The 20,706-nt window shown below is 47.0% G+C and overlaps 1 pseudogene; it reads left to right on the forward strand.

Annotated features, from left to right (window-relative positions):
* The first annotated feature begins 929 nt into the window (after window positions 1-929).
* LOC146206088 (uncharacterized) lies at window positions 930-2,173 on the forward strand (annotated as a pseudogene).
* Window positions 2,174-20,706: the final 18,533 nt, after the last annotated feature.

Raw genomic sequence — 20,706 nt, forward strand, 5'->3', positions numbered from 1 at the left:
AGGGAGGCATCCTACTTAATCAATGAGAAAATTAGAAGACAGGGGTTCCTGTGGCTGTCAGAAGTAAACAAAAAGGATAAAAATGCAGCTAAGAAGTTCTGGCAACATCTGAATTCCCTTAGTAATAAGACTATCCTAGAGCAGAGGTCTATTGTTACAGATCAAGGTATCCGGCTAGAAGGGGAAAAGGCAATAGAACATATACGGCTAATGATGTCAGAAAAGTTTAAAGAACAAAATGTCATAGGTGTCTTAGTAGAGGAGGATAGACCGGTTAGTACAATTGTTTCAATTGGACAAAGAGAGTGGGAAAGGGCTGAGAAGAGAGTACCAAGTAGCACATCAGCAGGCCCGGATGGTATATTCCTATTATGTTATTCAAGACATTGGGCCAAAAGTCTAAGGAAACGTTAAGAGAGGTGGTGAGCAAAGTGTTAATGGATGGCAAAGTTCCTGATGAATAGAGACTAAGTAGTATGAGCATTATATAAAAGGGAAAGGGGGACAAAGCTGGCATAAGCAACTACCGTCCCATAACAGTAACATCAGTGGTCTACAGGTTGGTGATGCAGATTATAAAGGACAGACTGCAGGCATGGGTAGAGAGCAAGGGGGTGCTGGGAGAGATGCAGAATGGTTTCCGGAAACAAAGGAGGTTAGAGGACAATCTGTTCTCATTGACACAGTGTATTGAGGTAGCAGAAAAGGAACACAGACCCCTATGGCTAGCTTTTCTGGCTATCAAAGGAGCCTATGAGAGTGTATTTCAAGAAGACTTATGGAGTATTCCGGATGTGTTAGGCGTGGAAAGTGGAGTAACCAATATTTTAAAAGATATTTATAAGTATAACCAGGTGCTAATTAAATGGGAAAAAAAGGTGTCGAAGCCAGTAGAGGTAAAGAGGGGGCTTAGACAAGGACGTCCCTTGTCACCTTTGTTGTTCATGCTGCATCTGCAAGGATTAGAGGCTAAACTAGAGGGGAGTGGACTCAGCTTCAACCTTTCCTTATTCAAGCAAGGAGAATGTATCCAACAGTCATTACCAGGACTAATGTATGCAGATGATATAGTACCGATGGCTGACAACAGGGTAGATTTGCAGGAGTTGATAGATATCTGCGGTACAGAGGGAGATAAGTTAGGTCTGCAGTTTAGCAAGAAAAAATCGGCAGTCATGATTTTATTGATAATGAGGCTGGCGAACATAGGATACAGGAGGACATGCTGGAAGTAGTGAATAAATACAAGTATCTTGGGATGTGGATAAATAATGGAGCTGAATATCTAACGGAACATCAAAAATATTTGGCAGCTAAGGGAAGGAGAAGCGCAGCCGTCATTAAAAACAGGGCACTGTGGAATTACAATAGGTATGAAATGGTGCGAGGAATTTGGAAAGGGGTGATGGTTCCTAGTCTAACTTTTGCCAATGCAGTCCTGTGTATGAGACCAGAGGTCGGAGCACGGTTGGAAATTAAGCAGCGCGGAGTGGGTAGGCTTGCTTTGGGAGCTCATGGGAATACGCCAAACCAGGGTGTGCAGGCTGACCTGGGATGGTCTTCTTTTGAGAGCAGGGAAGCTGGCAGCAAGATAGCGTTTGAGCAACGATTGAGAAAAATGGGAGAAAAGCGGTGGGCTAGGAAAGTCTTCAGCTACCTCTACATGAGGAATGTTGACACAAGATGGAGAAGGCGGACAAGAAAATTGACAAGCAAATATTTGGACAGGAGTAGGAGGACCAGCCAGGAATTATCAATTAAGTAAAAGGTTAAATAAACAGAGAGGGGTCGGTGGAAAACAGGGATGGAGACCAAATCAGCATTGGAAATGTACAGAATTTTCAAGCAGGAAATAGCCAAAGAAAACATTTACGATAATTCTAGGGGCAGCTCATTGTTGTTCGAGGCTAGGACAGGAGTATTGCGGACTAAGACGTACCGAGTTAAGTACCAAGAGATAGACACGCTGTGCAAGGTGTGTGGGGAGGATGAGGAAACGGCTGAACACTTAATAATTTTCTGTAAAGGGCTCCGTCCTATAGTTCAAGGCAATGGGGCAGATTTAGCCAAAGCATTGGTGTTTAAGGATGATGAAGGAAAAATAGACTTTAAAAGGGTAGAAATAACCAAACGAAGACTAGCTGATTGGTGGCTGAAAGCAAGGCAAGAATAGATCCTAACTATATTATTACTCACGGCTAGGCGGCCTGTGGCGCCGCCGTCCGATTCAAAGGATTCAGCCTTATCCATCCATCCATAAGTGCACATGGCGGCCTGCTAGCAAACAGCTGATTCCCCGAGAAGGTGCTGCTTTTTTTAGCGTCGTCTGAAATCGAAGTACCGTGCGGGGGCCGTGAGCATGCTGAACATCTAATAGAATGTAGGCGAAGTTCAGAACCTGCAGCGATAAAATTTCATGGACCGCTTCACACGGAAATGGACAAAGACAACTTGCGGAAGTGTTTTCGGTCGGCGCCTACTAGTATCGATGAGAAAAGTGCTGAAAGTGCAATGTGCAGGCTGTGTGGTTCTATTTGTTTCTCTTTAGGAAATGCAAGACGACTGTGAAGCCTGTAGTGTAGGTCAAAATGAAGTTCTTTGTTTGAATGAACATCTGTTTGTATATAGCTGGATAGTTTAGGAAAGAACATGATCATGAGAATGCTTCCACCCCTGCCGGGACTGAACCCGAAGCCTTCATTCACTGCAGTGCCACCGTGACAGGACTTTCGACGTAGCGTTCATTGTAGTGTGCTCTGCATTTATTTTTCTTTGTTCTCCATGACTGGGTTGCATTGCTTTTGAGCGATACCGTCTGCCCACACACCATTTGCTTGATGCATATGTGATTATGTTGCACCAGTTTGTATAGCTATGGGATTTTCTATTTATGCTACAATCACTGTGAGCACTAAAACTCGCAATATTATGCATTAAATTTGTCAGCTTTACACTGTTTAGCATTAACCAAATGCGTTCTATGCATCCTAACAGTATATGCAGGCCTGTAGTCCTGAAATGCTCACTAATGGAGACTGCCCTATGCAAACATTGTACATAGCACTACTTGTGGCATGTTTCTGCACTGTTAAGTGCCATACTTTGTTTCCTGCTTCTGAAATGTTCCAAACCTATGACAATTACTATGCAAGCCTGTAATCATTAAGCAACTATTTTTTTGTGTCTTGCCTATGTGTCACAGCTTTATGCACAATACTTTCATTTCTTGCTTCTGAAGTGTGTCAGACCTGCGATGAGTACTGTGACAGCTTACAGGCTCTACAAAATTATTCTTGTGTGTCCTCTCTGTGTAACATAATTGTGCAGCACGTGCAAATAACTGTCGATGATATTGCAGGCAGTTGGTTTCGCTGCTGCATATTCAAGCGTGTGAAATGCTGCAGGAAAATAAAGGCGCACAGTGGATACACGTGCTTCTAAAAAAACTTCTGTGAGACTTTCCCATTCCGATAGGCATCACAATTGCTGCCTCGTTGAGAAACACTTTAATTATGTACTCAAACACATGCACACACACAAACACCAACATGCACTGTTGCAAGCAACAGTGAACGGGGGTGTACGAAGACAAATTTGACTTGAGAGATGAGGTGTTTTAACGCATGGTTCGAGAAGATGCATCTTTATCACAACAGGTTTCTGGCACAGCCATGAAACGAGAAGACGCTGCACTTGGCTGCCTGTGATGAGTTGGTCATCTACGTGTGGTATATCACGGCCGATTGCTGTGCTGGGATTGACGCTGCAGCAGTTGCCGCACCATGGGCAGCTGTGCCAGCCTCTGGTGGCAGGTTCTGTGGAACAGGCTCACAACATTATTCTGTATGGTTTTTTCCTAGAGGTATGCATGGCAATAGTGATCCCACTTCCAAGTAGCCGGTACAGAGATGTGACCCTTTCTTGTCCAAGCCAGCAGCAGCCTCCTTGTCTGCGGGTAGGAAGACATCCAAAGAAGTTATGCACACGGTACATGCTACACGCTCTGGCTGGTAGAGGAACGTCTAGTATTTTTGCAAGCACCGGAAGCGGCTCTTCAGCACGCCGATGCAGTTATCCACCATTGTGGAGGTGTATGCCTTGTTCTATAATCGTTGTGGAGAGCCCGGACCGGGATTCCATGGCACTGGCAGTCATGTCTCCAACAGGTGCCCCACTCACCAGCATAACCGAAAATGGCACGCTGTTAAGCACATTCTTCGTCGTTGTCGACCTCAACAGCCTCATAAACTTTAACACCCTTACTGACACCATGGAAGAGTCGCATCAAGTAGCTCATTGCCAGGTTTTGCTGACGATGACATTCATGGGCGCGCAGACAATGAATGATTGAACGTTTCAGCAACACTGCTGTAAGGACAGCTTTGCACTTCATATCTGTATAAATGATGCCCCATTCCTACTCAATACAGGCATCAAACACACGCATTCCCATCTTCGTTTCTTAGGTAGGCATTTCAACAATGTACTACGTGTCTTATGTTTCAGCTTTTATAAAAGCCCAAGAACGGTAATACATGTGAGGCATCTGGAGCCTACCGTAACTTATCTTGCAAAGAGCAGCGCAGCTCATTGTCGTGAATTCGACGTCTCGCAGCAGGCCTGCCTCGACCTGTGTCATGCCTGTGTGCAGCCGAGAATGCCGCCAGAAGAAAGCATCATGCCAAGATCCCAGGTAAGGAGGTTCATGGCCCAAATCATGCTGGCATCTCATATCTGAAAACAGGGACATCACAAGGCCACTCGTAGACGCCCGATGTGCCGTCGACAAAACTTATGACGCCCGGTATGCTGCCGTGACGAAGGAAGCCTTTCTTCGCCGCCGCCCTAGCTGCACGCCGCAAACGCTTTCGAACTGTCGGCTGCGCGAGGCCGATGTTCGCTTCGTTGCCAGTAGCGGCTTGGAAGCCACTAGCAGTTCGAAAAAAGCGCAGTGCACACATTACCTGCCGCCGCACAGGCAGCGCACTCGGCCGCACAGACCTATCTCATTCATCTCGTCGCACAGTCACTGTACTATATCCTTCTCAAGTAGCAACACGCGTCGAAACATCGCGCCCGGCATGTCAAACAGTCTTAGTACACAGTCTTCCGCCGATGATCGCGTCGGGGCGCCGCCGCTACCGCCTCACGAGAACACCGGGCCGCCGCATAGTTCGCCGCCATTTTCCCTTTGTGAGCGCTCACAACCGAGTTGTGAGCCGCTCGCGTCGCTCACAACTATCGCTCGCAGTTTGCCCGTAGCCAAAGTCATCACTTCAAGTGTGTTCATGACTTAAACAGCTGTCGTCGATGGCGTAAAGAAAGACCACTCCCGCCGTGTTGCCGCTGGCCAATAGGAAGATTGTGAGTGTGATTGTGAGTATGAGCCGTCTGTAATTCGGCCCCAGGTCTCTCTCTGCTTCAGTCGACTCGCTCGGCGCTCTTCGTGCGTGGAACTGTTTGCGCGGCAGATTTGAAGTGGTTCGCTAGTGGTGTGCGGACTGTTGGAGGTTTGTCCTCCAGGGTGTCTAGCAGCCGGGGATTGTCAGGGAAATTTCACGCACCGGGAAAAATCAGGGAGACGTCAGGAAAACCATCAAAAATTTCGTCAAGTCGTGGAAAATGGCACGATATATCCTGCAGTCCATTTTTATTTTAAGCTGGCGCACAGCAAGTATGTTATTCATGCAGTTTTGTGTGTGTGTGTGTGTGTGTGTGTGTGTGTGTGTGTGTGTGTGTGTGTGTGTGTGTGTGTGTGTGTGTGTGTGTGTGTGTGTGTGTGTGTGTGTGTGTGTGTGTGTGTGTGTGTGTGTGTGTGTGTGTGTGTGTGTGTGTGTGTGTGTGTGTGTGTGTGTGTGTGTGTGTGTGTGTGTGTGTGTGTGTGTGTGTGTGTGTGTGTGTGTGCTAAGCACACGGCCGCGCCGCAAGGCGAGGCGCGATATATTTGACGCCAGCACATGGCTGAGCTGCCACAATAGAAGAACCAATACGCAAGTGAGTTGGGTACTCAATAAAATATGCGGAAGCGCTGCGTGAGAGTAGTACACGAAGAGCGCTAACCGCATGAGGCGATAATTGGTGGCGACATGCTACGCGACGCCGTCGCGCGACGGGCTGAGGGCCGCCAAAGCATTGCCGCTCGTCGCTGTCGCTCAGTTCCTGCGTTTTTAGGAAATTTCGCGTGTCGCCCGGAAGCAGCTCGCGAGGTAGCCAATCGCAGAGGGCTTTGGGATGCTCTACTTCTGTTGGTTTTTTTTTGTTTTTTTTTTTTTTTTTATGCGCGTGAAGTTTGTTTTCCTAGTCTGGTTTGAGCGAAGAAACTGGTACCTGCACGCGCTCACTTCTTCTGATCCGTGTATATATGAGTGCATCGAGACAATTCGGTAAAAGCTTGGAAGGGTAGTAAAAGAAAAAAAAAAGGCTTGTGTGGCTATAGATATTGTTAATTTTCGAAAGTCGGCATCGCAGTGTAGTAGCTCTGTGACCCTTTAACATGCAAGGCGTTACAAAATTTTTCATCAGTGTTTTATTGTGCTTCATGCTGTTTAGTGTTAGAAATGGGATACAGCGTGATTGCACTCCCCTTGACCGAATGACGAGGTGGCGGTAACAGAGCAGCGCTGAAAACGCGCCTCTCTGTCGCTGAGCCCCGTCGCTCCGTGCGTTATGCACCAGCGAGAAATAGGCGCTGGCGGCGCGTCGCGCCATAGAGAAACATACGTAAGTATGTTTCTCTATGGTCGCGCGACAAATCGCTAGGGGTTGCCGCCTCATGCGGTTACCGCTGTACGCGACAAAATGCAGTAAAGCGCGAAAGCGATCGGCGAGCTGAGCTACAGCTGAGGTCCGTTGTGACACTCCAGCGGTTGACCGCTAACGTTTTCGCGATCTCACCGCAGGTTCCGCGTTTTGTGTGCGCGACAAAATTGCTTAACACATACATGTCCACAATCACGAACTCAGTACCGGCATCGCATTCCGCGCTAACGCCGAGGTGAAACTCGCGTTAAGCCGCGGACTTTCCTGGCTGAACGGCAGTGCGCCGGCTCCGCCGTATAGTAGTAGTACGTGGCGGCGGCGTCAACTCAGTGTACCGTGATCTGGGATGCAATTCGCGCTGTAATTTGAACCCGCGGTGTCATCATGTAGCGTGGTTGATGTTCTTTAAAAATCTAACAAGTCTGGCAGCGGCAATCTCTTTCTCTATGGGGTCCCGACGGCACGCTTGTGGCCAGTGACGTATGGTTTTTGTTCCAAGCCCGTTTCTTATGGCTTCCGAAGGCTCGTTTGTGTGCACGGTTACAATCTGTTTTCCGACATCTTGATCGCAAGGAAAAACTGCACAAAGCGCTGCATCGACAAACACGAGCTCAAACGGAGACGCGCATGAAGCTGCTGCTACGGCGGCGAAAGCAAGCAGCAAGAAAAAAAATGACGCGCCGATCACGCCAGCCAATGGGAGACGCGGAACAAAGCGCGCCGCGTGATAGCTAATCAGTCCATAAACGGCCTTCGGAAAACCGGCGCGCAGTCAGTCCGCTTGAGTGAAGCCTAGCTGAGGTAGCGCAAATTGCACACAAAGAAAACAGCTTTAAAACAAGCCCAAGCTAGCGGCGATCTGCCGGCTGCAACGGCCGCGGCACGCGCGGGAATTTCGAACAAAATTCCTCTTTTCGGGAGGCATTTCGTGGATGCCGTGACGTTTTGAAAGCCGCCTTTATCGCATTTCCTGACCGAATTCAGCGTTAATAGTTTGAGTGCAGGTGCTCGAAAGGATAAACGTTCTGAAAATGAGTTTGTCTCAAAGTCGATTTTTGAACATTTTCGACCGTTCTATGACTGCGCCTAATTAATACCCCAGTCACACGGGCAAGTTTAGTGACACTTTCACGAAGTGCACTTACATAGGAAAAGTGACACTTTCGGTGCTCGCTGTCACACGGGAAAATGAAGTGTCATTTCGAAATGACGGCAGTGCCGATGCGGATGCTGCAGCCCTATGTGGAATTAATTTAGTTTTCATGAAAATACTTTAAAACTCAATTTTATTGCAAGCGCAATGACCCCAAGCTAATATTCAGTTTATTTGTGCATTTGAGTACGTCTTCACAGCGTTTGCTTGCCGTTGTATACAACGTCGAAAAAGGTCCGGTTTCCGCAGTATCACGAAAGTGGGCGACAAGCTCGCAGCGTTAACAGCACTGGGCGCTACTAGCTTTCCGCTGTAGTACCGCCCATCGAGCGCCCGTGAACGGCAGAGCGCGTGGTGCAAGTAGCGCTTGGCCGTGCGCTCCTCCGTAGTCGTCGGTTTGTTTCGCATCGATCGAGTTTCAGTGGGCGGCGCTTTCGTATGGCCAGCTTAATAGGATACATGGCTCACTCGTGACACTGCCTTATTGTCAACCTTGCTGTCTGTCCATAATAAGTGACAGGTGCAATTCAAATCGACAACTTAGATAGGGTAGCGTATACGTGTACTGCCACGGCCGCTCGGCCGTGGTACTGCAAAGGTGAGCTGTGCCGCGCCGCCGGCGACGATGGCTATGAAGCGGTGAGCAGAAATTTGCTTGTGTCGCAGCAATTACACCTACTAGCGACTCGGTATAGGTCAACGATCCCCAAGGAGGATTAATTACTGACATTGCTTTACTTCAGGGATCATTACGGGAAAACAAATTCTCGCACACTTTTCTGACGCCGGTGACAGCGGGGCAGGATGCGCCGTAAAGGTGCTGGCGGTGCTGGCTTGGCGCTGGCGGCTTGCGGGAGGAAAAGCGGCGGTGTCTCCGGCCGGCGCTTGAGCGAAATGCTGCCTGTCAAGTGACGACTTTCTAGAGATTGGTTTGCAAATAACTCCAACTACGTTGATGCAGCTTGAGATACCGCATACCATCGAAGTGCAGCAGCAGACGAACGCCTTCGCGTTAGCGCAAGCACTGAGAGCGAGGGTAGCTATTCATGTGTACGCATCGTTTTCAGTTGGTGACAGCTTAAATCTCTTGCCCATTAATAGAAACGCTCATGAAATTACGATAAACATTTCAAAACATTGTAATTCTCAAAGAATATATGAGTGATATGTCACTGCCCTGCTGTCGAGACTACACACTCGCCTGCCGGACAAAGTGTAGTGAGTTCGCCAAACTCACTTCCCGCCAAGTGTGTTCGGCGGCGAGTGTCATTAAAGTTCATCGTGTGACACGATGCGAATGATACTAAACGCGAGTGCACTCGTTGAAAGTGACACTAAACTTGCTCGTCTGACCGGGGTATAACTCTATGGCTGTTATCTCGAGGTAGAGAGAAGTGCGTTTTCCCTCTAGACTGGCTGTGACCTAGGGTGTCTCGCATCGAGGCACCCTATATACACCCGAATTTTGGCCAATCAAAACCGCCTTTTTTGATACATGGTGCCTATAGGAAATTTCGCAACTGGTAGTATCAAAGAGCTCTCTGGCATCAATGCACTTTTAATTTTCGGTAAACTTTCGTCGTTTTTACTACTTTACTACCTTTCACTATTGTATATTGCAGAATTGATTAATAAATACTTTTTTGTTGGGAATTAAAGAGATGGGCATTCGACCTCAGATACCTCGACCTCACCTCGAACTCAAAAAATATTTGGCGACCTCACTCAACCTCAACCGTATAAATTGAGGTTGAGGTCCCCCAGGCGACCTCACCTCACTTTTCATGTGACCATTGGCGACCTCACTCAACCTCACCTCAAACTCAAAATGTGAGGTTGAGGTTGGGCGCTCGACCTCAAGAAAAAAAAAAAGAATCATTAAAATAAACCGTAACCTAAAGCAAATATACATTTCTTGGTAAACCTGGGATATATAGGCAAGCAAGAATGTTGTCGTATGAAGGCTGTTTTTTACTCTTAATTTTATACAGCAATTAATATCCCGGATAAAAGCAGAAAAATTCAGGAGACTACATGTCCAAATCTGCACTAAAGTGGAAGTCATCTGCCCCTCCTCGCTTACTTTTTTGTGGTCGGTTTCATTCTAGGGCCTACATGGGTACCACGTTACTATGCATAGGCCCATAATGCAATACAAAGAGTTTGTCCCATCTGACCCACGTGAATAATATTAGTATTAAAAATAAAACAAGCCATTCCTTATTATATACTGAAAAGACAAATGCGGTTGACCCTAGTGACGATGACAACAATGACGATATGCTCTTTTTCTTAATTCTAAAAAAATGGTGATTGCCAAGCTTTTTTTATAATACACTGTACATTGTCTTGCGACCGAATACATTAAATTAGAAAAAAAATAGGAATACAGTCGTGCCTCGTTAGTATGGACGCTTTGATTTCCGACCAAAACTGTCCATAAAGCGAGTCATCCATAATAACGAGTCAGGAATAAAAACAAAAAGTATATATTTGAGAAAAAAAAAGATATAAATAATGGCTACTATTTTAATTAATTTGTAATTAAAAACAGCCGAGCTGTCGATGCTACGCCCGCTTTGGTTCTTTCCAACTCCACAGGACTCGTTCAAGCATCCGGCCGTATTGGCCTCGAGATCGAGCACAGTCGCCACCTTGCGGCTCAGCGGCGAAACCTACTCAGTGTGGATGCGTTTTCGCGTCGCGTGCCAGCCCGCAGTGATTTAAGCGCGCGCATGCGGCGTGTACAGGAGTGTTTTTGTTTGTTTCGCGGTTCCTGTGAGATTTTGCTTACCTATATGCCTCTAGCAAAATAAATATGAACAGTTTATAACCCCACGCTTCATTAAAAATATATATATACTTGTCCGTATCGAGCATGTCATGCTTGGATAAGGACATCATCCATCGCGGTCTTCGGCGCTTGAGTTCCTTTGACATGCATTGTCTCAAACGAAGTGGTACTGTCGTTACCGCTGTGTCAAAGCAAAACAGGTCGCTGCCGTCAATAAAAGTTAATGCAAATGCTCAGAAATGGCATATTCCCGTTTCTGTTTGGAATACCGCAGTTACTGAAACATATGCCACCGCAGACTGCTTCATATAGCAGAATGCAGTTGCCTGCTATGCATTCTATATGCACGGTAGAGTTGTGTGAGTACTTTTTTTTTTTTTTTTTTTTTTTTTTTTGCTTTTAAACCTCTGTCACGGTGTCTCAATGGTAAGGGCGCTCGACTGCTGATTTCGAGAACGGGGGATTCAATCACAACCGTTTCGAAAGGCGTTCCTCTGCTGTGGGATTAAGACTGCACAATAAACAATCCCACGGGGTAAAAATGAAAAAAAAAAACGACACCAAAATCAGCCTCTGCAATCATCCGTCATAGCGGATGCCGCTTTCATGCGTTAAACTCGGGCCAATATGCATTTCTTTTCTTTTCTTTTTCTTTTTTTTTTGTTCTTGAAGGCTTCTGTGCATCTGTAAAAGTTTTAGTGAGCACATTTTGCTTTAGAGAAATGCTCGAATGTTTGGGAAACATATTCCCTGCACCTAATTGTTACCCTAAGTATTACATAATACACCTAGATTAATGTACTTTACTGGTAGCCTATTATAATCATTATAATCCCTTTTCGTCCAAGTGCTGTCTTCCGAGCAAACTCGTCGTTTCTGACAAAGGGAGTAAAACAGCTTCATGCGGGCTAAATATCAGTGTTTAGTTCGGGAATAAATACATCTTTATAGTCGCATGATAAGATGACCTCCATTTCTTTCGGAATAGTTTTATATCCGGCATCTGTTTTTGAAGCAACCCTAATATTTTACTTCGCATAAGATTTAGTCACTGCTAAACCATTAGTGATAAAGAAATTTTCGGCCTCTAAAATTGCTTCCCAGAGCATGACAGTGCCCACGCGCAGTTCATAACGATGTCTTCCCAGCGAGTAATTCGTAGCTTGCACTTTAACGTTACTGAAAATTAATAGCTGATTATTGTAAATTCTGTCAAGTGTGTAAAAGTTCTCTCACACGGTGAAATTTATTGGCATTGCAAAACAAAATAATCACACTACTGATTTACCGTTATATATTAACATTACACACATCAGAAATCCCTTATACTTTCCTCGGTTTCAGGAAATCATTTACAGTTAGTGGCGCATGCAATAATACACTATCACATTCTATGCCAGTGGCCGCAAAAAGCATCTCGGCCAATTCAATCCACTCGGCGCTGTACACGTGAACAATCAGCTTTCCTGTGCGGCGAGGTTTCTGGCGTGATTTCATTTTTGGGGAATACTAGTGCGTGGTTGTCTGGGCCAGAGTTGATGTGCACTCAGTCTAAAGCAACTCGCCATGCAGTGTGCTGCCAGTGCTACATTTACCCTGCTGAATCCTTGAGTCAAGTACGATATAATGAACCAGGCTTTCTTGGTTCAATCTAAAGTACTGCAGGTACCTGCGTGCGCTTGACACTAAATTCACTGGTCTCACTCGCATGAGACACGCGCGAACTGTTTAAAAGCTGTCATTAGGCAGGCCCAAGCATTAAGCGCGTGAGCGCGGTACAGCGCAAGAAGCGTGCAAAGTAAATCTAGAAGTCTGGTGGTTGCGTGCTTTATTTTCCTAAAATCCGCTCTTCTTCTGCTGCATTGGCGAAATCCTTGGATTTTTTTCTGCAATATTGCAGAAATACTGCAGAAGACACGTTTTCATCGCCAACAAACCCGCCGTAAATTCGGAAGCAGACCTACGCAGCGTGCGTTTCTGCGAGCGCCGCCGGCCGCCGATCCACACTACCGGAGTGACGGTGGCGTCACCTCTATGTCGATCTCGCGGTGAATCGGCTGTCGCATAGGCTCCCGGCCTGCGCACCCTTTAACTTGCGTTCAGACTCTCCTGCTTTTTTCTAACGATGTCCATATTAACGAGACAAAAATACAAGGGCCGAGTTGGCTGTGTGCATTCTTCTCCTGTCCATTGTTCACACAGCAAGTTTCCATATTAACGAGGCAAAAATACATTGAAAAAGTTTCGTTTCCAGAAAAACTGTCCATAATTCGGGTCGTCCATATAAACGGGGGTCGTATTAAAGGGGCACGAATTTTCCATAACAGCCACTCATGAAACGACTTGTGAAGACTAAATTCCCAACAAAACAAACAAAAGAGGAAAAGACAGCAACACACCAAATAATCTTAAAACTCGGCCAACGCCGTGTAAACAAGTGTACCTTGAGAAAATTTCGAGGAGGAATGCTGTTTATGTTATGAGGTCCCAACCGGCCACTTCTAAGTCTATAATTCTGTGATCCCGTGGCGTATTACAAGAATTGGCGAAATTGCTTCTTCGAATATCCCGCTTACATTAAAAAATTACAGGGGTCGGAACTGCTAGGAAAGAGGGTTAAAAGTGAACCACTTTGCTGTCGCAAACATCGTCTCGTCCGTCAAATTTCGCCGGAGAAAAATGTCCAACTCCCACGCACCTCAAAAAAACTATATAAATATTTTTATGTCCGAACAGAATACTGGATACCATTTCGCCGACAAGTCTGAGACGAGCTTCTTAGTGGTATTCACTTGTTTTCCTTTAAAGGCCGAACTAATAAATTGCACGGTGGTGTCTCCGAAGCTGCTTCGCCGCATGCACCGTACGTGCATCCAGAGAAATCATTTCCCCGTTAGTGTCTTATAGTTACAGCCCATAAAAGTGAAATAAAGAGAAGAACAACAGAAAGGAGGCGAGCAAACAGCCCGGAGGGACCGCGCTCCCTGCTGTGTACGCGCTCCTCCCTTCGCCGTCCGTCTCTATAGCATCTGGTTTTGCTCATGCGTTGAATACCGAACTGTCACCAATACACACCAAAGGCAGTGGCGTATGTCTGTCAGCTCCGCTTTCAGAGACTACATCGCGCTTTCCAATACTTGCAAAAAAAAAAATAATAATAAAGACAAAAGCTAAATGACCGCGCCGGTAAGTGGAAAGGAGGGTTGTGCTATGGGCCTCTGAAAAGATGCCAAAGAAAGAGCCAAATGTAAGGGAAGAAGCCTGTTCTCTGTTCGGCAGTGTACGAACCTAAATGACATACAAGAAAATATATATAAAGAAATACCATGCATGTTGACGAAAGTAATAACAAATGTCGCACACTAAGCGTGGCGTGACATGGTCCATAGGGTCACGAAGAGTCGGACACGACTGAACGACTGAACTGAACTGAACTGAAAAACGAGAGAACCGCGCTTCCCAGAGCGTATATAAGGTTTGAGACATCGACTTAGTACTGCATTCCTCAGTGCTAGCATGTAATTGGTTTCATTCACGTATATCTAAATTGACTTTTAAAGAAAAAAACGAATGTCTCAAAATATTATTCCGACATCTGACCACAAAAATTTTCATCCGATTTATTTGTCCGTCTCGAGCAGACGGCAGCACAAAAGAGACACGCTCAGTTCGCCACACCTATTCGTCCGTCTAGACACCAAAATGTCGAGCCGGAAACCATCTCAATACTTTTTAGCTCATAAAAACATCTAGGAGGACGCTTTCTCTTTTTTTTTTTCTGCGCCTAAATAAGAGATTTCAAAAGAGACCTGGGCCCGCTTGCACAAAACAATCTTAAGACTGTCTTAGCTAAGTCCAGACTTAACTGGAGTCTAAAGAATAGGCCACTAGCATGGCCGCTTAAGACTGGAGTCAAGACTGGGCTTCAGTCCTGACTTGAATAAGTCGCTTGTATGATTACGACTTTAGTGCTGTCTTGGTTAAGACACAAGGACGCCAGGTGTCTAAGTAGAGAAATTAGGGAAATACAGGGATGCGCTGGCACTGTCCCTGCTGTAAGATGTACACATTCCGTCAATTTTGCGTTGTGTAAAATCCGTGCCATTGCTTTTTGCGGCTTAAGATTGTGTTACGAGGAAAAATGCCCCAAGTGGTTGCTGAAGCCGTTCTGGGAAGCCACTCTGGTGAACATGAACCCGAAGCGTTCTACGTTCGGAACACGAGCCGTCTTAAATAAGCTTGGTCTTTCTAAAGACACCATTTAAGTCTGGATTTAGCTCGGACTTTATCGTGCAAGCCGGCCCTGGTATTATGAAGTTGAGAATCTCTTACTCTCCTCCTTCCTCCTGCATTGATTGATTTCACTAAAATTTGAGAGAGAAACAAAAGGCCTTAGCGGTGCAAAAAAATTTTTTTTTAATAGGCTTTACTGTATACAAGCCCCATATATTTTTTTTTGTCTCTTCTAGCTAGGCAAATGGTTAACATGCGCAGGCAGCTGTGCCGTCCGTTTTTATCCTCTTGCATGTGTTACCGCTATATTGGTTATATAAGGAGCGCTACCACCTTCATCCCATTGCAGTTGATCGGGGCCATTCTTTAATCTATTAGAAAGAACAAGCAGCACAAGACCAAAGAGAGGTTATTCTGAAGAATATAAGAATATAAATTTACAGGACCGGAATATAAAACGATGACGTACCGTCTGTTGCAGAAGTTTGCGGCCCAACGCGCCGGGCAGAGGAGCAGTATCACTCCCGAGAGGCGGCGCTGCGCCCGCCGGCGCTGCCTGGTGACGCAGCTATAAAGAGTGAGGAGGCTTGTTCTCTTCCCCTCATCCCGCGGCTGAGAGCAAAGATGTGCGATATCAACCGCGGGATGAGGAGAAGAGAACAAGCCTCCTCACTCTTTATAGCTACGTCACCAGGCAGCGCCGGCGGGCGCAGCGCCGCCTCTCGGGAGCGATACTGCTCCTCTGCCCGGCGCGTTGGGCCGCAAACTTCTGCAACAGACGGTACATACAATTCGAAAGCGAGGACCTCGATAAAATGCTCAGACGGTATTGTGCCGGTTTTCCCGATTTGTTCATGTTTTCCTTTTTTTTTTTTATCTGTCAGTATCACGTTCTCTAGCAATTTCGCTGCACCATTTTCTTTTAGGTTTCCGTGTAATGTACAGCGGGGTCCTTTATCGTATGTAAGGCAGCAGCCGTGACGTTAGCGCCTGGAAACGGGCATGCACACGACAAACAGTTCTGCTCCGCGCCGTCTGCGCAAAGACAATTTGCTTCGCTTTGTAGTTTGCTTGTTTGTTTGCGGCATCCTACAAAAGCACCGCGGGTCACTGAGTTATGTGCTTTGCGCGCTCCTGGGTGTTTGAGCCGGCGGCAAAGCATCGGCACTAACAAGTCAGAGGAAACGGGGGTGGCGGGCGGGGGGCACGAGGAGTTTGTGAAGTAAAACAAACAAAAAAAATCTCCTTCCAAGAAGACCAGAGGGAAGCGTCCTCGGGCTGCGGACATTACGGTGGAATACTGAAAGCTGAGCAGGGACTGCGGCATCCGGTCTTCCGAACGGGGGGTAACCGAACACCAGGAGTCGGCGGGCACACCGCGGCAGTACGCTCGAACTCCCAGTCAAAAGGGGCGCTCTTCGAAGTAAGCCGCGGCAACAGCAAAATGCCTGGACCTCACAATGTCGACCTCACACAATGATGACCTCACTCAACCTCAAACTCACGCGTGAGGTTGAGGTTCAATTTCGTGACCTCACTCAAAACATTTCGAGCTGTCGCCGATGTCACCTCAACCTCACCTCACTCCGTGAGGTTGAGGTCATTTTGAGGTTGAGGTCGACCTCATGAGGTTGCCCATCTCCGGCGAATTATTCGTCTATGCTCATTTTCATTAGCAGCTACATTTTTGAGCCTCATTTTTGAGCATTTTTGAGTCAGGGAATTTTAACTGAAATAATCAGGGAAAACCTGGAAAAGTCAGGGATATTGAAAATAGTGGTTTGCTAGACACCCTGACATCGCTTATTTGAAAGGGAGGACAGGCAAGCGAACAAAAATCACCGGGCAAAGCAACTAAGCTATCGACAATCACAGGACGTCCCATGCATTCATGTTTCAGGATATAAAGTCATTTTTTGTACATCCTCGAGTATTCTCATTCATTACACTTGTCCTAAAGGAAGGACCCTTTGGCCTGCTTTCAGGTCATAAGGTTACGATTTGTGGCAGGGAGTGTGCATTATTTGCTTTAATATTCTGGGCAGCGTTTAAAATTAACAAAAAAAAAATATAAAAATTTGGGTTGGATTCCACCAAAACATTTTGGAAGTTTGGCCACGCTTGCTAAGTTGGATTTACATGACAAACGGCGATTACGGCTCTATGGCTCCCGTTCCTGCGTTTCGCGTCGCCGTTGCCCCTCGTAACCAGCTCCGCAGCCGGGGCAGCGCGCGCTCCTGCAGACACCATTCGCCGCTGCGTGTACACCCCCCCCCCCCCCTTTTTCCTGCCGGGCGGCGACGGTGTTCTCCGGTTGCTGAAGCGCCGGCTCTCTATCAGCGAATCACGATGCGTGCATCCCAAGCCGAAAAGCAGAGCCACGCTGACTTGACTCGCTAGCGGGATCAGTCAGTCGGTATCTCTTCGCCGCGCAACGTTCCTAAGGCCCACGCGCTGCCTCCCACGACCTCCCGATAACTTAATTGCTCTCTTCGCTCCTCCAATGCCACCCCTCCTCCAATGCCACCCCTATGCGGCGGCAGCGGATCTCGATCTGTGCACCACCGAAGCCGAAACGCATACTTTAATCTATCGAAAAGCTGAAACAGCTGATGAGCTGCGCTCAACTTTCACATTGGGAAGTAACATATTCATCGGCATTTTCTTTATACCGTTCTTACTGTTCCACACCTCAACTTATCGCATTTAAATGCCCGGTAACCGGTTTTCGACCCGATATCTCGGGTCGCCTCTGCCGGATCTATGTAAACGTTCCTCCGTGGACACCTGATTCATGCCGTAAGGGAAAGCAGATGAGAAGGAAAGCGGGGCCGTAGTGGAGGGCTACGGAATAATTTCGACCACCTGGGGATCTTTAACGCGCACTGACATTGCATAGTGCACGGACACCTCTCCGTTTCGCCTTCATCCTCATTACGTCTATTGAGTGAGGGACATGCACACTACTGAAATAATCACCTCTGCGCAGAGAGCAGGGCCACGCCGCGCAGCGAAAGATTCTGAGGCAAAATCGACCTTTCCGTCTAACACTAGCCAAGCATAATAACGAATATCAGCTTTCTGGGATTCCCATGCTTTAACGGATTAAATGCTTTTAAAGGATCCCTGAAATGGGGATTCAGAAAGTGGCCATAAGATGTATTCTTCGGGTAGAGGGTATAGTACAGAGCGTGCATGCCGCTTCCAAGTCCACAAAAGCGAATGGATAATTTCCTAGACATTTCTAAAAATTGCCACTTTCCCACCGCGCGACGACCAGTGGCGGAGGGCGTTCGCCAGGGTTCTCACATATTGCAGGGTGCCGCACGGTATGTCAGCATTGGGGACTGCTGCGGAGTGCGAACAGGAGTCCGCTGCGCCACAGCGAAAAGGGCGCGTGCTTGCCTCCCTCGATAGAAGACCGCAGTCTGGCGGATGGTGAAGCTTTCGCGTGCGGAGCGCGATACCGCGGTTTGTAATCGTTCTCTTTGTCGCTCGGGAGTTTACATGAGCTGAAAGGAAAAAGGCGGACGCCATTTTCAATTGCAGAAGGATCGACTGTTGGTATAGTTGGTACATGGCAAGAGTAGATACACGGCGCAAAATGAACAGGACCGTGTTTATTTCTTTGTTCCGTTCTGTTCATTTTGCGCCTTGTATCTACTCTTGCCATTTTCAATCTCCCACATCTACTTACGCTAGACGAACGGCTACTGAATCTCTGTCAGTATCATTGGCTTTTCCTGGCCTCAGTGAGCCCCTTTCCAGTTCCCCTTCAGGAAACCCGCATATAGGGTGATGGGGCCGCACTTCCCTTTGGATAATATTCAGTAACTTCATGTGTCATGCGAAGAAAGAATCAGGCCTCTGAATGAACATTTAACCCAATCCCTTTCTCTTCTCCTCGTTTTAGGTTTTAGATGTCCAGTATGAATTAATTTTCCGATGTATGGAAGAGAAAAATGTCCCAGGCAATCAAGAAAAATAAACATGGATAGCCCCATTGACAAGGAGATCGTGAACTACCGGGCCAATCCTGTCCAATCACGCAGGTGATTCCTCGCTTCTAGATGCTCGTGGCTGTAACGGCTGCAGCGTCAGTTGGAGACGCCGCCGATCTGCCCTTGTTGGCTTGCCTCGCCTCGACGCAATACTGGCTGTCCTGTTCGGCTGAGGTCCTTGTACTGCCAGCATCACATTCCTTACACTTCCGCGTCCGAGTTCCGGAGCACAAGCAGAAGCTTTACTGCAAGGTAAGTTTTCATTGCCCTCTCGTGGCAATAAGACAGAATATCACGTCGCACTTAGGATGTGGAGCGTTTCAGATGCATAAGACATTTAGTACTAACGCTAGTGGTGCAACAAACAACACCGCGAAAAACGGAAGCGGTTTTGGTTGGATCCCTTGCGGATTTTCCCAGGCCCTTCTCAATCTCATATTTCGAGGGATGTGGGTGCAACTGAAGCCACGTACTAAGGCGGGATTCATGAGTGCGAGATACTAAGAACCTTCCGGTCTCACAAATTGTTACGCAGAGCGTTCATGAGCATCTGTGCGCTCACAGCCCTCAGCACATGCGCATCTTTAGTGTTTCATCTTTATCGCGGTCACCGCAGAATCGCTATTTCTGCACAAGTTTCCTATCTCGAATGCGCCAAACTGAGCTGCACACACAGCCAAGACTATCCTTTTGAGGCACGTTTGTTTTCACCTCTTAGTCGTCGTTTCTTTTTTCTTTTTTCTTTTTTTTTTTTATGACGCTTCGCGTCCTTGAGTGTTTACACTCGTTTGATCAGTAAAAGTTGCCGGTTCGGAGAACAACCTTTCGTATGATTTGAGAACATATGGCACTTCCAAACGCCGCCGACTCGGCCGATGCGGTGCTTCCGCTGATAGCCATCTTGCTAGTTGACCACTGCAACATATAATGCGATCCTAGGCCGCGACTCCGCTTCAACGGAACTGCCGTTGAGTTCTCAACTTAGCTGGCGTTTCCGTGTAATAACTTTACCTGTCGTTCAGTTCAATTGAATGTCAACCGTACTCCCGTTGAAAACGCCAGTGTAACAACTCCATAAGGCACTCATCGCTTGTTTTCTAAACTTGCACGGCGCCTAATAACTACCCGTATTAAAAGACGAAGTCGAGTGGCCTGAAATGATGCCATAACCTTTTTCCTCTTCCTCCGTGTGCAGCCTGAGTCATTGTTATGTAGAGCGCTCTAGCGACGGACTAATGTGTTTGATTGGTTTATGGGTAACGCAAGGCGCTTATCTGCCACAATTCTCGGTGGACACATGCACCGTGTGGTATTGGAATGCAGGAAGATGGGCTTGAAAGAAGAGAGGCTTCGGAATAATTTCGGCTGTCTGTAGATCTTTAACGTTCAGTGAAATCGCAAAGCACATTGACACCATTGCATTTCTCGTCGATCTAAACGCGGCCGCCACGGTCGGGGTCTAATGCGAGCTTAGCATCCTAGTGTCTTAGACACTTGCCACCCCTGTTGGTTGAGCGATGGGTATCAATACATAAAAAAAACGTCATTTCAGTGTTTGTAGCTTAATGCGGCAACAGTTCTGCGGCAGTACAACCACGTACATCTCGAAGCGAGGGGAACAAGAGAACTTTCCGCAGCGAGCATGGGCATCTCCTTACCTTAGGTTGTAGATTGAGAGCATTACGTCTTATTTACTCATTATACTGCGCCCGCTGCTATACACAGGGGGGTCTGCAAAAGAAGGGTTTGCTGCGCCGCAGCGAAGG

Source organism: Amblyomma maculatum, chromosome 1 (assembly GCF_055883805.1).
Source record: "Amblyomma maculatum isolate TAMU_Amacu chromosome 1, ASM5588380v1, whole genome shotgun sequence".
In the NCBI taxonomy this organism is placed as follows: Eukaryota; Metazoa; Arthropoda; class Arachnida; order Ixodida; family Ixodidae; genus Amblyomma; species Amblyomma maculatum.